The 6,414-nt window shown below is 56.7% G+C and overlaps 1 long non-coding RNA gene across 1 annotated transcript; it reads right to left on the bottom strand.

Moving 5' to 3' along the window:
• Positions 1–492: 492 nt before the first annotated feature.
• Positions 493–4,476, bottom strand: LOC122233740. Its single transcript, XR_006211431.1, has 3 exons — positions 4,174–4,476; positions 1,505–1,647; positions 493–696 (listed from the first exon to the last, which is right to left on the bottom strand). It is a non-coding gene; the product is annotated as an uncharacterized LOC122233740 (long non-coding RNA).
• Between the last annotated feature and the right edge of the window lie 1,938 nt (positions 4,477–6,414).

Here is a 6,414-nt window from a genome sequence, read left to right as displayed (position 1 = left end):
ACGTGGGCCAAAAGATGGCCACAGTGAGTGGGTTAGAAATGCCTGAGCTGCCCTGGTCCAATGTAGAGAAAGGGACCCAAAGGGTTAGGGATGTTGGAGGGACTCGGTCATTTAAAACCAGTTCACCTACATGGAGCTTCCAGAAGACGCAGCTTCCCCCAAGGCTGTAAGAAGTGAATGTGTGAGGTGACCCTAGCACCCTGAAGAACTCTGTGGTCCCTCCATGCAGGTCAGAGCCTCCAGAGGGGACCACACCAGCTCAAGGAACCTGAATATGACAGAGTACTTGGATCCTGGGGTGGCAGGGACACTCACCTGCCAAAGGCAAGGTGGGCGTGGTTCCCCGGGTGGACAGCAGAGTGGAAGCAGCAGTCACAAGGACTCACAGAGACCTGTGGTGTTGGCTGGTTGGTCATGGCAAGGCTAGATGTCAAACACACAGGAAGCCCAACGAATTCTCACTTGATCTACTTAAGCAGAGAAGTTCTGGGTCAAATGTGGGAAAGTTTGACACTAATCATAAAAAAACAGAGTCCTGGCCCCTCCATCAATTCTCAGACCTGAGCCAGTTATAGACACAGAACACCTTGAAGTGGGAGAGACAGGGTTCCCTCAAGGAAGGTCCTGGAGCATCACTGAACTGTAATCTTTCCCCGGTCTTCACCTTCTGTGGCCTCTCATCCAGGAAACTGTGCTCTGGGGAAAAGGGAATAATCAGAGCTTTCTGGGACCACCAGTTACAGATTTTGAACAGACACTGACTCCAAGGGACCCAGACCATCACAGTGGTCCAGCCAGAGTGGGGGCTCATGGAGGCCACGTGGTCCACAGAGTTTTAGCCCATGTCTGTCTCACAGAGGGTCTGGTGTGGCCCTGAATGCACCCTGTGTTTACTTCCCCAGTTCCATAATGCTTGATTGGGATCAACACACCCAGCAGCTGTCCACGTCCCCACGCCGGTTCCCAGACCTGTGTAGTGAGGCCTATTTGGGAGGGAAAGGCCAAGTAGGGCCACTAGAATCATCTCTACTGGGAAAAGAGTAAGCCCAAAGCAGCCCATACTCCTGGAAGGATTTCGAGATTAGTGCCACCATCGAGAACGTGGATGGTGCAGGTTCCCCCTATTTGGCCTGTGCAGGAGGGTCCTGGAGAGTGACAGAGGGCCATTGTCAGCTCAGCTGGGTGGTGGCTGCCCCAGTGGCAGCTGCTGCCCTGGCTGCACTTTCATCGCTTGAGCAAATTAACACAACCCAGGTACCCGGAGTACAGCTACTGCCCTGGGGAGATGCCTGTCTGTCCACCCATGCCCGCAAGGCCCCAGGAGAAGCTTGCTCTCAGCTGCAAGGCCAGACGTGCACCTTCACTGTGCAACCTCGGGGTAACATCAACTCTCCAGCCCTATGTCATAATTTATTTCCCAGGGACCTCGATCGCTATTCCCTTCCACAAGATCTCACCCTTGTCCATGATACCGATAACGTACTGGCAGCAACTCTAGACTTACTGGTAGGATATCTGCATGACAGAGGCGGGAAATAAGTCCAACAGTAATTCAGGGGCCTCCCTCCTCGGTGACATTTCTAGGAGTCCAGACGGGTGGGGCACATGGAGATATCTCTTCCGAGGTAAAGGGTTAGCTGGCACCCCCTGCAACCAAGAAAGAGGCACAACACTAATAGGTCTCTAGCTTTGGGAGGCAACATATTCCTCCTTTGAGTGTGTTACTCCAGCCAATTTACTGAAGGGCTAAAAGTCTGCTCGTTTCGAGAAGGCCCTGGGGCAGGTCCAGGCTGCTGTTTCAGCTGCTCTGTCACTTGGGCCGCGTGATCCAGCAGATCCAATGGTGCCTGAAGCATCAGGGGCAGATGGGGATGTGGCGTCCGCCACAACCTCCAGCACATTCTGTGTGTGTTATTGGAGGAAGGCAATCCTTTCTTCAATCCACCAGTTCCCCACCTGTAAATGGACTTGATGAAAGCACAGTATGGACCCCACAGGGGCTGTGGGTGGCCCGGGTGGAGCATGCATGGCCAAAGGGTGGGTGTGGTTCCCATTTTTGTTTGTGATTCAGGAGCACAGACAGCTCCCTCCCTCTGTCCCCTCCACCGTCCAGTCCTGACCGCTCAACCCTGAGCAGCAGTGGCCGCAGGAACTGCTGGCATCTGTTCTAGTGGAGAGTGTGTGTGTTGGCGGGGGGGGGGGGGGATGCCTGAGTCCTGCTGCTCATGCCTGTGGGTGCATTGCCTTCCCACGAACCCCTCGACCCTGAGCAGCCACCTGTGTGCCAGCTTTGTGTCATGAGGAAGTGACATAGAAAAGCCTAGAGAGCTCATGAAAATGTTGTCAGTCATATTCCTTAACCAGGAGGGTAAATAAACTTATTGGGGAAAAAATCCATTGTGCCAGAGGAACTGAGAGGAAAAAGAGCAATTTCCCCTTCATCCTGGTCCTGTCCTGCAACGGTGGGTCTCCGTCCCCTTCGTGTTGCAGGTGTGTGTGTGCACGTCTTGGGCATGTGAACATGTGTGTGTACATGCCTTGTGAGTGAATGTGTGTTGTGCATGTGTGTGCGTGTACCTGTGTGTGTACATGCGTCATGTGTGTGTGTATGCATCCACATGTGCATGTGCAGGCAGGTGTTTACGTGTGTGCATGTGCATGGATGATCGTGTGGGTGGTGCGTGTGTGTGTGTATCTGTGTGTGCACACGTGCCGTGTGTGTGTGCACGTATGCATCCACATGTGCATGTCCAGGAGCGTATATTCATGTGTGTGCGTGTGCGTGGATGATCGTGTGAGTGTGGTGCGTGTGGGCGGGTACATGCCTTGTGCGTGTGTGTGCGCGCGTGCGTGTATCAGTGTGTGTGCACACGTGTTGTGTGTGCACATATGCATCCACATGTGTACATGCAGGAGCTTGTAGTCACGTGCGTGCGTGTGCATGGATGATCGTGTGGGTAGTGCGTGTGTGTGCGCATTTGTGCACATGTGTGTGTAGTCCGTGTGGCACTCAGGAAGCTACGGAGGGGCGTCCACGGTGTCCCCCTGAACCTGCAGCAGGAAGTCTGCAGGGAGCTCGCAGGGCCCTCCGGGCTGGCGCTGGTGCCTGTGAGGCAGGATCTGGATTTCAAACCCAGTTTAAAAAAAAAAAAACAAATCATAGGGTTGGGGGCCAGGGGTTCGACTTTCTTTTCGTGGCCTGGTTGTCACCCTGGGGGATGCAGCACGGCCACGGCGCCAGTGCAGGGCTGGGGAGGGGGGTGGAGGAGAAAGGAGTTGAAGTCTGTTGGTGTCGACAGGAAGCCCTTTTGTGGGCACTTCTGAATTCCGTCTGTTCTCACTTCTTTTCAAGCCCAGCTGAGGGCGGGCGGAGCGGCTGCCATCTCCCTGGGTGACCAGCTCTGAATATTCACAGTCTCCTGTCCTGGCAACCACCCAGCCTGCCCACCCACAGTCCTTCCTGACCCCTCCTGGGGTCTCCAGGCCCCCAGAGCCCTGCGACCACAGGCAGGGTGCAGGCAGGGACGTGAGGAGGCCCTTGGGGCACAGAACCTACTGGGCCCTCCCCAGCCCCCACTACCCCCTCCCTGCAAAGATGCTGTCTTGGCCCAGCCTGCCCGTGAGGGAGGCCACACTGCCATCCTCAGGGTGGTGGTCAGGGAGGCGCTGACCGGCTGGACTGGGCTGGGCTGGGTGGCATCAGCCCTGCCCAGGCTGCAGCTCCTGGAGTCAGATGTGTCTTTCTCATCTGTGGGCCCCAAAAACCTGCTACAACATCTACACATAGGAGGCATTCAACAGGACTTTGAACTCCAGCAGACAGCCACGTGAAAGTCCCCCTGGGGGACTGGGGGACTGGGGGGGGGGGTGTCCTGCACAGCATTCCCATGGCCATTGGGTACCTACTTCTCATGGCCAACGTGGGGCCATGTCCCCCACATCACCCGACCCCACATTCTGTGCAGTCTCCTACAAGTGTGAATCCACCTTGCAGCGTAACTCGAGGGCCACCTCCAGCCTTGGGCACCTCCTTCCCCGACTCAGGCAGGAGGGGGGAAGCCGCTGTGCTGACTGGTGTTCCAGCAAGCCAGGGCTGGGAGGTGGGGAGAGGGACAGGCCTTTGTCTGTGCCCCAGCTCATGGTCAGTGCCCCAGGGCGCAAGCCGGCACTCACGTAGGCTTTTCAGGACGGAAAGGCAGCACAGCCACCACACACTGCTTCCAGCACCCTCCAAGGAAGGGTCTTCTCTGCTTCTCACGGGAGCCCAGGCAAGACCCCATCACCAGCTCCCACTGCGAGGGCGTGCTGCAGACAGCTTGGTGGGCAAGCCCGGCTCACGCCCTGGCTCCCAGCTCCACTGCGGGGAACACGGCCCTGTGCCCCGGGGCCTTGCTCTCCACCGCCCATGTGGAAAGGCTGGTCCTCACGGGCACACTCCCCATGGAAGGAGATTTGGAGGCACTTTCCTTTCTGTAGTTAAACCCCATGTGTTTCCTGTGCTTCCAAAAATGTCCAAGCAGGAAGTACAAAACCTCAAACAGCAAAAATAACTGTCCCCCAGATGGCCCTGGGGAGGCTACAGGTCACCGTCTGCCTTGCCCGCACTCCGAGGTCTTGGGTTTGTTTCTTGTCATTTTAAATCTGAGCTGAGCCAGCCTAACCTAACCCCACCCATTCCCAAAAGGACCAAAGTTCTGCTCGCAGCTGGCTTGAGGCCTTTCCCAGTGCCTCTTTCACTGAGAAGAGGTTTGGATGGTGCAGCAAATACCTCCAGGGCAACTTCAAATGTGCAGAACAAAGGGGCCAGGTAGGGGATCAGGCCTGGTCAGCACGTGCGAGGGCCCCAGGAGAGGCCGGTGCTGTCAGTGGGGCTCATAGTGTCCACAGGGTGAAAATAGCCACCCTGGCAGCGGGGCGTCCAGAGGGTCCTGTGTCGGGAGTATCAGCGGGGGAGTCCCAAGGGTCCCATGTCAGCAGTATCAGATGCCTGCAACCCCATCCCAGTAGACATGGCATTCTGCCACTTTTTGTTAACACTTCTCCAGCGCATAATCTGGTGAGGGACAGCAGGTGACCGCGCCAGAGCTCCATGCCACCCCTTCTTGTCGGCCCGCACCACCACCCCCCTCCACAGTTAGGATTCAGGAGCCACTCCCTGGGGAAGCCGGTTCTAGTTCCAGAGGCCCCCTGACCTGGACACACAGAGCGTGTAGGGCTCTAGGGTAGCAGAAGGGCAACAGAGTGACGTCCAAGCTGAGACCGAGTAACCCCCACCAGCTCTACTGCTGACGTTCTTAGTACGAAAGAATGCATCTCGTGATAGATTTATAGATAATGCAGAGGAGGAAATCTCCCAACCACAGGAAGGAGCAGTGTGGTGACATTTCAGGGTGGGGGGTCGCTGAGATCCTCAGATGGGAGGATCACATCTGCCCCCAACGGTGTGCTTGGTAAAGCAAGGTATCTACAGTTTGGGGCACAGCCAGGCAGACAGGCCCCGTGGAGGTGATGACAGCCCCAATCAGGAGTCTGAGCCTTACTACTGCCCACAGTCGCCAAGGCTGCCGGAGCCAGGAAACTCCCAGGTGAGCTGAGCAGAAGAGGCCGTACCCTCCACACCCTGGGGTGTCAGAGAGTCCTCACTCCCTCCTGCCGGGGGCCTGTGCAGGCGTAGTCCTGTCCACCCAGAACCCTCCCTCTCCAAGGGGTTCCCTTGCTCTCTCTGGGGACATCACACAGTCCCATGTCCCCCCAAGCCCTGGCCACCAGTTCTTGCTGGGGCTCTGTGACCAACGATCCCAGTTTTCCAAGACAGAGAGGCCTTTGGGACTCAAGACTATGAGGGCTAAAACTGGGACGTTGTGGGTGCGCCACAATGAATTGGTTAAGGTAGGTTCCACTGAAGCTGGAGGAAGAAGGCCGCCGGCCCTGGGAGGCCATGCTGGCAGGAAGCTCTACCACCCCCGGCCACAGTAAGGCCTCCAGGGCAGAGTGGGGCCCCCGCCTGCCCACAGGGGCTGGCACCAGCAGACACAGGGCTCTGTTCCCTGATAACATCAGTGGGGCCATGGGCACCAGCGACCAGCCGATACCATGTTTTTAAGCCAGTTCAAAACACTTCAGCCAGGAGTCCTGGCTTTCCAGATTCACATATGGGCAAAGCCACAGAGTGATGTCAACATCAAATCTGACCACCAGATTTGGCCCTGCATGAGAATGTCACCTTGGGTGTCCCAGACATTAAACCTTCTCCATCCAGCTGACCTTCCTCCCTGATGGCTCCCACAGGGCCTCACATGGATTCCAGCAGAGCTGAGCTACAGCCTGGCAGTTTTTCTCTGCTCCCCTATGATCTCCCAGCCCTACACCCACTTGGGTTGCAGACATCACTGTTTCCAATTTGGAGGCAAGGAC

Source organism: Panthera tigris, chromosome E1 (assembly GCF_018350195.1).
Source record: "Panthera tigris isolate Pti1 chromosome E1, P.tigris_Pti1_mat1.1, whole genome shotgun sequence".
In the NCBI taxonomy this organism is placed as follows: domain Eukaryota; kingdom Metazoa; phylum Chordata; class Mammalia; order Carnivora; family Felidae; genus Panthera; species Panthera tigris.
The sequence above is the reverse complement of the archived record's forward strand: the minus strand, read 5'-3'. Positions and strand labels throughout refer to the sequence as shown.